The following is a 14,781-nucleotide window of genomic DNA, read 5'->3' on the forward strand; positions in this document are numbered from 1 at the left end:
TAAACATAGATCTTATTATTGTATATTGCAAAAAGAACAAGTCTTCAGTTAATAAGATCATCCACGAATTTTTTTAATGCAGATCTAGATCTAAAAATATTTTTAAAATAAGAGTTTGAAAGAAAAATAATTATTTTTGAAGGTTTTGACATGAATATGCATGTTTTAAATTGTTTTATTTTGTCTATAGTGATTAGACTATTTATCTCATGTTCCAGATACGTTAAATCATATGTATAGGGTTGCATATATATAAACATCACACACGAAGTTCAAGATCAAAACCACATTGAACAAAAACTAAAAAACAGTTTATGCTTCTGTGCGGTCGACCGTGGTGGGCGCAACGATCGACCGTGTAGCATGCACAAGTTTAGGGTTTGTGTTTGTTTTGATCACAATCGAACGTGTTGCGAACTATGATCGACCGTCGATCAATGTCGACCGGGCTTGGCTCGGCAGTCGACCGCTAGGGAGCACAGAAGAACATGAAGTTCCTGCTCTCTGTGCGGTCGATCGGGATGCGCATGACGGTCGACCGCGAGTCAATTTTCTGTACTGTTTAGTTGTGCATATGTTCATGTGGTTGGCAATATTTTTGGGTTATTTGCGGTTGTTAGGCACTGAGAATTTTGTACATGAGTTGACTATAGACATGAGACTTGTTTAATTCATCGAGACATGAGAGTGAATAGTGTATATATACACTTTTAAATTGTAATCTATTACAGTCCATGTATTGGACACTTATCCATTGTGGCCCATGTGTTGGACTTGAATCATATAGTCTATGTGTGGGACATTTGCTTATTTCAGTCCATGTGTTGGACACTTGTCTATTGAGGCCCATGTATTGGACCTTAATCATATAGTCCAAGTGTTGGACATTTACCCGTTTCAGTCCATATGTTGGACCTTGATCATATATAGTCCATGTGTTGGGCTTTTACCTGTTACAGTCAATGTGTTGGGTATTTATTATATGCAGTCCATGTGTTGGGCATTTATCTGAATTATCTTATCTAACATATGGTAGATAAAGTCCATGTGTTGGACAAGTATCTGGCATCAATCAGGACATATTGATAGTATGATTGGAGATGGAGCTGTCTTTCATTATTGCTCCACACTGTAGCTTTTGGATTTGGTATTTAGAGGAGTTATCTTTCATTATTGCTCCATAATGTAGCTTTTGAATTTGGTATTTAGGGATTTACAATTTGAGACATATGGTATATACATGAGGGTTTCCTTATTTGGATTGTTTCGCGCGACATACTATGCTCGTGTTGTAAATTTTTAAATATCAAACCTCCTTTTATTTCAGAGTAGATGATTGTTTATCTATATGTATTAACAGTTATTTTCTTATCCTTCTAGCCCTTCTCTCTGGGGTTGGTTGAGATGTTACTCGCTATAGCGCTTTGACGCTTGTTGTTTCCCCACTTTCAGGTAATGAGCCAGGTACACTAAGAGCTGTAGCTTGATGGATTTGCTCTAGTTACTATTTATAGATATTTTATTAGCAGTTTATTGTTAGGACTCCGTGATGATTTTGTTAATGAACATTGAGATGTTATTTCTAGCTTTGTAAAGGCTAGGTGCCTTAATGTCATTTCATTTGATTGTCTATGTCGAGACATTTGTATTTAACTCAAAGGTTGTTCCTTTTTCAGAGATTGATTTATTCATATCAGTGGTGGCTATTTCCTTCAGAGTATCTATTGTTTAATATTTCTTCTATACATTCTCTTTTGCCTGTTTTTGTACCTACACCTGTTATTTATTCCACTAGATAGATATTTATTATAATGGTGAAACATGTTATTGCATGGTGTAATGCATGACTGGTTTGATATTCTTGGTTTTACCTTGGACTACAGCCTTGTTGAAACCAGGAGCGTTACATTTGGTATCAGAGCTCTAGTTCCAGTATCCTAAAGATCATCCTGTGTCGAGTCGTGGAGCTAGGTTAGAGTTTCTTAGGATTCATGTATAGAGTCCGATAAGAATTTTCTAGTATGAGTGAGGACGATATATGTGTATATCTAGAAATTTGAGAATGTTTTTTTATGACAACTATTTTATGTTGATTGAATATATTTGTGTGAATTCTATGTGTTATGAATTCGTATTGTGATACGTTACTATGATAATTAAGCTCTTCTTTTGATACTATAAATATCGAAACGAAGATGTGGTCGAGGTAAAACTCGTACCTAGAGAACTAGGCATGCAGAGCCGAGCCGCAGCAGGCTCCACAGTATTTGATCGACCTTCATAGCACCGTTAGGAACAAGATCTTACAACACTTGAGAAGCAAGAAGTGTATCTGTTTTCGTCAGAAGTACTACTTTTAGGAGTTCCACCACAATCAGCTATTGATAGAGCCGCAGAGCGGGAGGTTTGGCTCTAAAAGAATAAGAAAGATATCAGACACTAAGAGCACCATAGTTTCAGGGCACATCGGATTGATGTGCAACCTATAAATAAAAAGAGTATGTGAAGGTTTCTTAACGTCGATTCTATACCAAACCAGAGGTTAAATATTTTCATCATAAAGGACATCATCAGGGAATCGCAACAAAGAATAGTAAAGACTTCATATTTTCGCAGGAGCAGTGAATATCAATTATTTGGGAGAATTTTGTTTACTCCTTCAACAAGCAGTTAGAATTAGTTCAATTGAAGCAAAGATATATGCCTGAAATTAATGAAGAAATCAAAACCAACATGGTGACGATAACAATGGTAAGAGATCTATTGAAGGATCTAGAGAACCCCAATAGCGGGGTAAGGATTTTTACCACAACGATAAGAATAGTATAAGAAGAGAGCACAAAATGATTCGAGAGTGTTGCAACAGCGCAGGAATTTGAATATAGATTATATTTATAACAAGATGGGGCATAGATCAAAGGATTATCGTAATGCACCGACAGAAGACTAGCATGACAGAGGTCAGGGTCAATAGTCTCAGAGCCACTGTTGCAACCAACAACGGAGAATGAAGTATTACTTGTTATCTAAAGGATTAAGGGACCAACAGACCATATTTGTGTTACCTAAGAGATTCCTGAGGGACGGATGGTCCCACATATTTTTCATCACCGGCAGGATCTATATAGCTGTACCACGTAATCATGGTACGAGCGGAACTTTCTTCGTGATTTTCTTTCAAACTCAGACCTTGTTTTATTCAGGAATTTCGCTTATCTTTCACGTCTTCATGGATAGGCTTCAGCTTGTAGCACGTTCTTTAGGTGTTCCGTTATCAGCCTCTACTCCTCTAGGAGAGATATCCCTATTAGAGAGTATTTGTAGGAGATGTGTCATCGGACTAGATAAGTCCGAGTTTTCTCATAGATCTGATCGTGTTGCGGACGTTGGATTTCGACGTTATTTTCGATATAGATTGGCTATCATCATACTATGTTAATATCGACTGTTTTACTAAAATAGTCAGATTGTGAGCATTCATTGGGTTTGTGTAGATAGTAGCAACCTCATAGGGTAACTAGAATGCAGAGTCATTCCTGACATACGTCGAGGAGGTGATGCTGAAGGATCGGAGTGCTGATTTGTGTGAGACTAGAGTTGTCTCAGTTTATCAGGATGTCTTTCAGGACATATCTAGGTTACCTCCGGTGAGAGAGGTTGAGTCATGCATCGAGTTGTAACAGATCATAGTACCAATATCCCGAGCACCCTATCGTACGGCACCTGTTGAGATTAGGGAGCTACAGATTTAGACAAACGAGTTATTATATTAGAGTTTTATTCACCGGAGTCATTCTCCGTGGGGAGCACCGATCCTCTTCGTGAAGAAGGACGGTATATTATGATTTTGTATAGATTTCTGTGAGTTGAACAAGTTCATTTTCCAGATTAGATAAGATTTATGACTTGTTCGATTAGCTGCGGGAAACGTAGCATTTCTCGAAGATTGATCTTTATTCTGGTTATCATTAGTTACGGTTTCGGGAGATGGATATTCCCAAGACTGCCTTTCTGACTCGATATAGGTCCTTTGAGTTTTTGGTTATGCCATTTGGGTAAACTAATGCACCCACGGTATTCATGGATTTGATGAAACGGGTCTTCCGTTCATTTTTGGACTAGTTCATGATTGTGTTCATTGATGATATTCTTATCTATTCGAGGTCGAAGTCGGAGCACGAGCAGCATCTATGTTTGGCTTTGCAGACCTTGCGTGAACATCAGCTATATGTTAAGTTCAACAAGTGTGAGTTTTGGATTTCTAAGGTCAGGTTTCTTGGCCATATTGTTAGCAGAGAGGGCATAGCGTTAGACCCAGCTAAGGTTTCAGTAGTGCTTGATTGGGAACCGCTAAAGACGGTTACCAAGATTCGTAGATTTTTGGGGTTGGCCGGATATTATAGGAAGTTCAATCAGAACTTCTCGAAGATTACAATGTCACTTACACGCCTTACGAAGAATGGTGTATAGTTTACTTGGAGCATAGACTGCCAAAATGCCTTTGATACCTGGAAGGTTAAGTTGACTACGGTGCTAGTTCTTACTATTCCGAGTAGTGACAGGACATTTGTTGTATACACGGATGAGTCATTAGCAGGTTTGGGAGGTGTTCTGATGCAGACTCAGAGGGTAGTAGCATACATCTCATGACAGTTGAGGGTACATGAGCAAAACTACCCCACCCATGATTTGGATTTAGCAGTGGTAGTATTTGCACTGAAGGCGTGGAGACACTACTTATATAGAGTTCAGTTCGAGCTTTTCACAGACCATTAGAGTTTGAAGTACCTTTTCTCCCAGAAAGAATTTAATCAGAGGTAGCAGCGATGGATTGAGTTCATCAAGGACTACGAATTCATGATTTAGTATCATCCGGGGAAGACGAACATCATAGCAGATGCTTTGAGTAGGAAGCGTCAACATCAGATTGCGGCTTTGAGGTATTCATTGTTTCGGGATCTTCTCACTCTTAGCCAGTTCTATTTTAGGCCAGAGATTGGTGGGGCTAGCGCATACTTAGGAGCTATATCAGTGTAGCCATTTTGGAGGGATAGAGTAGTCAGAGCTTAATTAGAGGACTCTTGGATTCAAATCTGGGAAGAGGAGATTTCCAAAGAGCCCAAGGATGATTGGACCATTAGAGCAGATGGAGGCTATCGGATAAATGGTCGATTAGTTATGCCATCTAGTATAGAGCTGAAGAGGTAGTTGCTTGATGAAGCACATTGTACCATATATTCGGTACATCCAGGAACCACCAAGATGTACAAGGTCATGAGGAGACATTTTTAGTGGAATGGCATGTGTAGAGAGATTGCAGATTATGTGATTAAATGTTTCACCTGTCAGCAAGTAAAGGTAGAGCATCAAAGACCAGCAGGGATACTTCAGCCCCTACCCATTCCAGAGTGGAAGTGGGCGGACATTTCTATGGACTTTATTGTAGGGTTGCCAAAGTTGAAGAAGGGGAACAACTCAGTTTGGGTGATAGTTGATCGATAGGCGAAGTCAGCACATTTTATGATCGTAAGATTTGAATGGAGTTCCAGAAATAAATATTGAAGGACATGTTGCAGGCATGTGTTATAGATTTCCATGTTAGGGAATTCAGCGATTTGGTAGACGGGGAAAGTTTACCCCGAGGTATATTGATTCGTTCGTGAGAGTTGAGCATTTTGGAGCTATTTCGTATTGGCTAGACCTTATAGCATCGATGTTGAGTATACAAGATGATTTCCATGTTTTGATGATTAAGAAGTAATTGCGAGACGAGGAATAATAGAGGGTGATTGATGCACCAGGATTTGAGTTTCCAATAATTTTAACTACCGTGGAGATCACGGGTTGTATTCTTGCTAGAAAGGATGAGAAACTTAGAAAGAAAGTAATACCTTAAGTTAGTTCAATAGAGAAGGAAAAAAGGGCTGAGGAGGCTTCTTGGGAGTGCGAGGAGGATATGTGTCGTGACTACCCGCACCTATTTGAGTGGATAAATTGATTTGGTTATGGCTTATTAATGTTTATGATTTTTAATTTTTCTATATGGTCATATTTATACCTAACGTTAGAATGGAGGTATTAACACTTAGCTCCTAATCATTCGGAACACATAGTATATATATGGAGGGCTCCTTGTGTAATGCCCCTCCTCTGAGAGGTACATAAAAATTTGAGCATGACCTATCTGTAATAAGAAGGGCCGACCTGCTAAATCTTTTTGCACATCACAACATATATATACTGAAGGGCAAAAATAAAGCAGTAGAGATGCATATGCAATACCCAAGATCACGAGGTTGACAGCAGAGTCCATTGAATACCACAATAGAAGAGAACTAAAGGGTAATACAAAACATTACAATAATAGCAGTGGCTACAACATTAATACATGTTTTATAAGTCAAAGGTACTACAAAAGTGAACATAACTAACCCCTATTAAGATTTTCCTCTGGAGCCAATCTTCAAATTCAGGGTCTGCAATGCCCTTATCCTTGTCAGTTGTATGACCTGCGAGTGGATTCAGAAACAATAGGGGTGAGCCTAAGGCCCAATAGGTAACCATAAAAATCTCGGGTACAATCCAAGGGAACGAATGAAAATGATAGACATAGATATCAAACTTGAACAACGGGGTCTCAACATTAAGTTGCCATTCTTATATCGTAATCATTGACCGAAGTGAAATAACATGTAAAGATGAATAATCAAGGTCTAATATTCACGATTCCAAACTCTCCAATCATGGGATAATCAATAAACCGTGCATGCCTTTATACACCCAGCGGTGAGCGTCCTCACACAGGGCATTGTCCCACCGGGACACTATATCATTACCACCCACCGGTGAAGCTTACTTCACACAGGGCATAATCCATGAATATAGACAATCAAGCATCAACGAAGAGAGGAATACTATCATTATCAATAGTTGAACCATCGAATCAATTCGAATTATTGCAATGAAATCATTCAAGGATGTCGAAGGTATAGAACTGAAATAAACAACATTAGGATAGCAATGATTAACCAATCAACAACGAGCCCATGCATGAGGTGAGTCAAATAGGAATATTATGAAAATGATAAGATATACAATTAGCATGGGAAACTAACTTGCAGGAACTTCAAGAAAGTAATCAATCGAACTCCCAAAGACTTGAGAGGAAACAATGAAAGGTTACCTACCGATTATGTCGGGATCCTCTCGGCCAACGAATGAATCCAAGATTCTCTGTCCTATATATACATGTATACCCACATGAGATTCTAGATACTATATCTTTTAAAACTTTAACTTAAAACTTATATCATAGTATAAGCTACACCCTAGATGATTGCATCTAATATCTCTAATATGCACAGCAACCTAAGTAGTGTACATGCAGCAGATTTAGGTGAATAGATGGTACAGCAATTGATGTCCAAAATGCATGAAACTAGTCTCAAATGACTCCATTATGAGTCTAATTTCAGAATATAAAACTTTTACATCAATGCATGGTGTATAGTAAGAGTCATGCTCTCAGAAAACTACACCTATCAAAACTGTAGCAGAAAAACTGAGATCATCATTTAGGATGAATAATTTATTTTGGGTAATTAACTATATCCCAAAGAGCTCATACTTGGTATGTAAGTAATATTATGGATTAGCTTCCATGTTCCATGAGTTTCATCAATTTTGCATTTTTAAAATGCATGTTACATACAAAACAACACAGGGGGGTAGACTGGAATTTCCAGCACATACGCTAGATATTAGAACTAGGTTTAGGCCTACCAAACGTTATTAAAATTAATTCAAACTCCTATCAACAGAAATAGAATTGAGTCTAGTATTATAAATAGAAATAATTTCATGCATGCATGGTATATGTTGAGATATATGCTCTTTACAAAGGACATGACTCAAGCAGACAGTTTCAGACATATGCACTGAGTTAAACCATACTTTTAAACTAGTAAATGATCTTAGAGTTAAACAAACAAGATCTCAAATGAAATCCACGAATATTTAGTTTCTAGAACAGAAAGAATTTCATGCATGCATGGTATATGTTGAGATATATGTTCTTTATAAAGGACATAGCTCCGGCAGACAGTTTCAGACACATGCACTGAGCTAAACTATATTTTCAAACAAGTAAATTATCTCAGAATTAAGCAAACAGGATCTCAAATGAAAGCCAAGAAAGTCTAGTTTTTATAACAGAAAGAATTTCTTCATTTGGAAATATACAAAAAAAAGTTATGATTTGTTTAGTGGTAGTGTATCTTGCTGGAAATTTCTGCACAAAATTTCTGTTTCAAGATAAATTTGACATGCATGCCCTAAAATGTTACATGCAAGACTAAATCCAAATTAACTATATAATTCAGTTCTAACATCCTTAATAACAACATGCAACTGAGAGTTTTACCTAGGGTTTTGACTTTGCCCCACTTCCTCCACCAAAGTCCTCAACTACCTTCTTTCTCCACTCCTTCTTCTTCAATGTTCTTGAGAGATGATGGTTTTTGGAAATCTTTTTTTTTTCTTTCTTTAAGAGGAGAGGTGCTGGAGATGTTCAGAGGAGAGGGATGAGGTTTTTAAGAGATTTTTCTTCTTAAATGGTAAAGTGAGAGGTGGAGGGCACATATATATAAGCCCATGTGAAGAGAAATCCTCAATTTGGCCAAAGTTGAGGGGTTTTATGCAAAATTTCCCCCACTAACATGGCTGAACAAATATAATAACTATGTTAATTAGAGAGTTTCACATTAGGTATTTAATAATTTGGTTATCTCTAATCAAGGTTTAAAGCATGGTTATCTTAGGTTTACATGCTAAGTTTGTATGCATGCTATGACTTAGTTAACTAGATCACAATATGAGAATTAGCTAAGTTAAATTCTCATACTAGAAGATTATATGAGATGAAATGAAGAAAAGCATCTACTAATTTATGGATTGGTGTCGGTAACGGTATCCAATCAATGCAAGGGGAAAAAAAATTTGGAATGTTACACCTTGTTTGGATTTTTTGCACAACGTACTAGTTCCATTTAGTTAGGGGTTAAGTGGGAGTATCCGTATTTTAGACTGTTAAGCATAGATATTGCTAGTGATTCATATCTAGAGATTAATTATATGATATGTATACGGGAGGGTTGGATTATCCACTCTTAGTGCCTTTCTCATGTTATTAATTCTTAAGATACGTTGCGGAATTTCGAGGACGAAATTCTTTAAGGGGGGAAGAATGTAAAACCACAAAAATTTAAATATTTTGTGATAAATAATAATAAATATTTTATGGTGATAAATGGCATATTGTGATGTTTGAGTATGATAGGAATTGATTTGAGATCAATTCAAAGTATATATGTATATATGAGTGTAAATGCACAAAACATGCTCGATGTATAAATCTGAAAATTTATGACCAGTAAAGACATTTTATATTTTACACACTGATAAAGTATGATTTTTGAAAAACTTAAAAGACCAAAGTTGTAGGTATCTTCAGTATATTTCTAACAAATCTTTAATCACTTCATTCCGAGGTCAGATACGAAAGTTACATGTAAAATACCGAAGAGTGTGTTTCTAGTCAGACTATGTTTTCCAGTTTCGGGTGTTGTAGTTATTCGGGTTTGTTGTCATATATATGCATGTTTTTACACAAAAATCACCTCTTTTCTTCTGAGTTCCAAATCCTAGCAGCCCCTCTCCTCCTCTCTCAAACCCTAGCCCTAAACTTGAGTTCTCGGGAGAGTTTCATAAGGCGAAAAGAAAGGAGAAGGCGGGATTTACGACATTTGGCATCGAGGGATCTTTCTCACACATTTTTGGGAGTTCATCAACACCCCTCAGGCGAGTTTCATCTCGCCCAATCCATCACCCAGTTTTTAAATGCTTTTTAATAATTATTTTATTGTGATTTATGAGCCTAACATGCTACTTTATGTATAAACATAGATCTTATTATTGTATATTGCAAAGAGAACAAGTTTTCAGTTAATAAGATCACACACGAAGTTCTTAATGTAGATCTAGATCTAAAAATATTTTTAAAATAAGAGTTTAAAAGAAAAATAATTGTTTTTGAAGGTTTCGACATGAATATGTATGTTTTAAATTGTTTCGTTTTGTCTATAATGATTAGACTATTTATCTCATGTTCCAGATATGTTAAATCATATGTATAGGGTTACATATATATATAAACATCATACACGAAGTTCGAGATCAAAATCACGTTGAACAGAAACTAGAAAATAGTTTCTGCTTCTGCGCGGTCAACCGCGATGGGCGCGGCGGTCAACCGCGTAGCGTGCACAGGTTTAGGGTTTGTGTTTGTTTTGATCACGGTCGACCGTGCTGTCGATCGCGGTCGACCGTCGATCGTGATCGACCGGGCTTGGCTCAGCGGTCGACCGCTAGGGAGCACAGAAGAACAGGATGTTCCTGTTCTCTATGCAGTCGACCGGGGTGGGCACGGCGGTCGACCGCGAGTCGATTTTTGGCACTGTTCAGTTGTGCATATGTTCGTGTGGCTAGTAATATTTCTAGGTTATTTGGGGTTGTTAAACACTGAGAATTTTGTATATGAGTTGACTATAGACATGATACTTGTTTAATTCCCCGACACATGAGAGTGAATAGTGTATATATATGCTTTTAAATTGTAATCTATTGTAGTCCATGTGTTAGACACTTATCCATTGCGGCCCATGTATTGGACCTAAATCATGTAGTCCATGTGTGGGACATTTACTTATTTCAGTCCATGTGTTGGACACTTGTCTATTGTGGCCCATATGTTGGACCATAATTATATAGTCCATGTGTTGGAAATTTACCCGTTTTAGTCTATATGTTGGACCTTGATCATATATAGTCCATGTGTTGGGCTTTTACCTGTTACAGTCCATGTGTTGGGCATTTATCATATGCAGTCCATGTGTTGGGCATTTATCATATGTTGTCCATGTGTTGGACATTTATCTGAATTATCTTATCTAATATATAGTAGATGAAGTCCATGTGTTGGACAAGTATATGGCATCAGTCAGGACATATTGATAGTATGATTGGAGATGTAGTTATCTTTCATTATTGCTCCACACTGTAGCTTTTGGATTTGGTATTTAGAGGAGTTGACTTTCATTATTTCTCCACAATGTAGCTTTTGGATTTGGTATTTAGGGATTTACAATTTGAGACATATGGTATATACATGAGGGTTTCCTTATTTGGATTATTTCACTCGACGTACCATGCTCGTATTGTAAATTTTTAAATATCAAACCTCCTTTTATTTCAGAGTAGATGATTGTTTATCTATATGTATTAACAGTTATTTTTTTTATCCTTCTAGCCCTTCTCCCTGGGGTTGGTTGAGATGTTACTCGCTATAGCGCTTTGACGCTTGTTGTTTCCCCACTTTCAGGTAACGAGCCAGGTACACGGAGAGCTGTAGCTTGATGGATTTGCTCTAGTTACTATTTATAGATATTTTATTATTAGTTTATTGTTAGGACTCCACGATGATTTTGTTTATGAACATTGAGATGTTATTTCTAGCTTTGTAAAGAGTTTATTGTTAGGACTCCACGATGATTTTGTTTATGAACATTGAGATGTTATTTCTAGCTTTGTAAAGGTGAGGTGCCTTAATGTCATTTCATTTGATTGTCTATGTCGAGATATTTGTATTTAACTCAGAGGTTGTTCCTTTTACAGAGATTGATTTATTCATATCAGTGGTGGCTATTTCCTTCAGAGTATCTGTTGTTTAATATTTCTTCTGTATATTCTCTTTTGCCTGTTTTTGTATCTACACCTGTTATTGATTCCACTAGATAGATACTTATTGTGATGGTGAAACATGTTATTGCACGGTGTAGTGCATGACAGGTTTGACATTCTTGGTTTTACCTTGGACTACAGCCTTGTTGAAACCAGGGGTGTTACACTAAGTGTTATACATGCTAGCAAGTTAAAGCAGAACATTAGAGACTTATAGGAACCCTACAGCCTTTACCCATTCTCGAGTGAAAGTGGGCAGATATTTCTATGGAATTTATAGTAGGGTTGCCTAAATCAAAGAAAGGAAATAATTTTGTTTGGGTTATAATAGACAGATTGACAAAGTCGGCGCATTTCTTACCCATGAGGACAACTTATATGGCAGACACATATACGAGGATTTTTATTCGAGAGATTGTCAGAATGCATGGAGTTCCGGAGATGGTTGTATCCAAATCGGGGCTCAGTCTTCACATCCCATTTCTGGAGGAGTTTTCATGATGCTTTTGGCAGCCAGTTATCATTCAGTAGTGTATTTCACCCTCAGACAGATGGTCAGACCGAGAGGGTGAATCAAATGTTGGAGGATATGCTAAGAGCATGTGTTATAGATTTTCAGGGTAGCTGGGAGGACCACATCCCATTGATTGAATTTGCATATAATAATAGTTATCAAGCTACCATCGGGATGGCGTCGTTGAAGCCTTGTACGGGAGGCCTTGCAGATCGCCTATATGTTGGGCAGAGCCAGATGATAGTCTATTACTTAGCCCAGAGCTAGTTAGGTAGACAACGAAAAAGGTGGCATTGATTCGAGAGCACATTATTGCTGTACAGAGTTAGCAAAAGAGTTATGCAAATCGGCGGAGATGTCCCTTAGAGTTTCAGGTCGGAGACTTAGTTATGTTGAAAGTATCACCAATGAAGGGCGTTCAGTGATTCGGTAGACGGGGGAAGCTTGTCCCGAGATATATTGGTTCCTTCAGGATTATCGAGTGCATTGGAGTTGTTTCTTATAGATTAGACCTTCCAACATTAATGTCGAGCATACATGATGTCGAGCATACATGATGTCTTTCATATTTTGATGCTCAAGAAGCATTTGAGTGATGAAGAGTAGCAGAGGGTGAATGATTCACCAGAGGTTGAGATCCAGGATGATTTGACTACCGTAGAGATTCTGGTATGCATTCTTGCTAGATGATTCACCAGAGGTTGAGATCCAGGATGATTTGACTACCGTAGAGATTCTGGTATGCATTCTTGCTAGAGAGAATAAAAAGCTTAGAAACAAAGTCATTCCATTAGTGAAAGTTTAGTGAAACTGGCAAGGAGCCGAAGATATTTCTTGGGAGAGTGAGGAGGATGTACGTCGCGACTATCCGCACCTGTTTGAATAGGTAAGATGTTGATATTTAAACGTGCTTATATGCGTTGATAGATGTGATTGCATATGTTGTTTAGTCACGTTTATACTTAACGCTAGAATGGATCACTCAACACTTAGCTCTTAATTATTCGGAACATATGATATATATATATATATATATACAGTGCGTTTCTCATACGCATCAGTTCGTACGCATTCACGTGTTTCTGGGTTTTTTTGCAAAAATCGCTACTTATCACTCGTGACCACTTAAATTCTCTCTCAACCTGAAAAAACCCCAGATCCGTTCTCTCTCTCCCTAAAAAAAGCCCCAAATCCTCTGAATCTCTCTCAACCTGAAAAAACCCCAGATCCGTTCTCTCTCTCCCTAAAAAAAGCCCCAAATCCTCTGAAAAAAACATCGGTCCTGCTCCTAACTCCGCCGACGATCGACCACATCCTCCGACAAACTCTATCGAGGTCGACCAACTCCGCCTTCAGCTCCTCCTCCTGCGCGATTTCGCCGTCGACTATCGCCGCCGTGAGATCTCCCAACTACAGCCCTAACTCCACCTTCAGCTCCTCCGAGATCTTCCACATCATCAAGGAGCTGATCGGGTTCATCCTCTACATACACCATCAGACCCCTTCGTACGGGAATTCGCGAAGCTATTATGTCATTGAAGAATGTAAAGAGCTGATCGGGTAATATTTTATCAGAGCTCATTATGTAATTTGAGAAATTATTCAGGCAGTGCATTGAAGAATTCGCGAAGCTATTATGTCACCGAGATCTTCCACATCATCAAGGAGCTGATCGGGTTCATCCTCTACATACACCATCAGACCCCTTCGTATGGGAACTCTAATCTCTCTCCAAATCTGTTTCTTTTCAATTTATGCAAGTATATATATGACTCCATATTCTCTTTTGCTGTTGCTCCAAATAAATTATTCAGGCAGTGCATTGAAGAATTCGCGAAGCTATTATGTCATGGGTTTCCACACACGAAACAAATGAAACATAATAACAGAAACTTAAATAAAAAAATGCAGGAGTACAGTAGGTTCATTGTGTGTAAAACTTTAACCAATATTTACAACTAGATTACAATTACTAAAGAAGCTTTAATTCTTTCCATCAATTTCTTTTCAATTTATGCAAGTATATATATGACTCCATATTCTCTTTTGCTGTTGCTCCAAATCTAACTATGACTTCACTTTGCTCCAGATATTGAGCAGCAAGGTCATTATGGAGGGATCGGGGAAGCACAACCCTCTCAATGAGGGATCCATTCTCTGGATTACTGAAACTAGGTTGCCACTAGGAAGAATTGATGAAGTATTTGGACCTGTGAAGAATCCCTTCTATGTTGTCAGGTACAACTCTGATGATGAAGTTCCTCAAGGAATCAGCATTGGTGTTGCCATCTCTTTTGTTGTGGATTTTTCCAACCATATTCTAAATGAAAATACCTCTATGAATGATTAATGTATGTGATAGGTCTTTGTTAATGAGTTCACCATTGCTGGTGTTCATGTTTTCTAATCATAGTATGTATTAAGTATCGAGGAAAGTTATTGAAGTAATAAAATGTCCCCCTTCGCTGGTA

At 37.8% G+C, this 14,781-nt stretch overlaps 1 long non-coding RNA gene across 1 annotated transcript; it reads left to right on the plus strand.

Annotated features, from left to right (window-relative positions):
• Positions 13,531-14,781, plus strand: LOC109843606. The gene is made up of 2 exons (XR_002247733.1): positions 13,531-13,816; positions 14,400-14,781. It is a non-coding gene; the product is annotated as an uncharacterized LOC109843606 (long non-coding RNA).

This window comes from Asparagus officinalis, chromosome 5 (assembly GCF_001876935.1).
Source record: "Asparagus officinalis chromosome 5, Aspof.V1, whole genome shotgun sequence".
NCBI classification, from domain to species: Eukaryota; Viridiplantae; Streptophyta; class Magnoliopsida; order Asparagales; family Asparagaceae; genus Asparagus; species Asparagus officinalis.